Below are 471 nucleotides of genomic sequence, written 5' to 3'. Positions count from 1 at the left end.
TTGGCCGTAAGCAAAAACAGCCCCCGAAATACCCTCCAAGGCGCAGCGAATTAAAGGCCTACAAGCAGCAGCAAAAACTTCTTCTTGAGAGGCCCTTTGGTCGAAAATATGGGCGAAGGAAAAGCGGTGGGTCTGCTCCCGGGGGCCCCCCACCAGCAGCTCCTGCCGGCCCCCGGGGGCCCCCCCGGGGGCCCCCAAACGCATGCAGCAGGGGGCCCCCCTCTGCGCCTCTTCGAAGGACTCCGGCCGAATCCGCACACAAACGGCGCAGCCCCGCTGCAGCAAAGGCTCCTCGGGGGCCCCACTCCCGCCGCCAGAACCCCCCCGAGACACTCCTGCAGCAGCAGCAGCAGCAGCAGCAACAGCAGCAGCAGCAGCAGCAGCAGCAGAGCCGCGTGAGCAAGGCGCAGCTGGACCCAGACCACTATGCGGCCTCCCAAGGACCCCCCAGAAGCCCCCAGGGGCCCGCAC

Source organism: Eimeria tenella, genomic scaffold (genome assembly GCF_000499545.2).
Source record: "Eimeria tenella Houghton genomic scaffold, Eth_scaff2423, whole genome shotgun sequence".
NCBI lineage: Eukaryota > Apicomplexa > Conoidasida > Eucoccidiorida > Eimeriidae > Eimeria > Eimeria tenella.
This window is presented reverse-complemented; position numbering follows the sequence as displayed.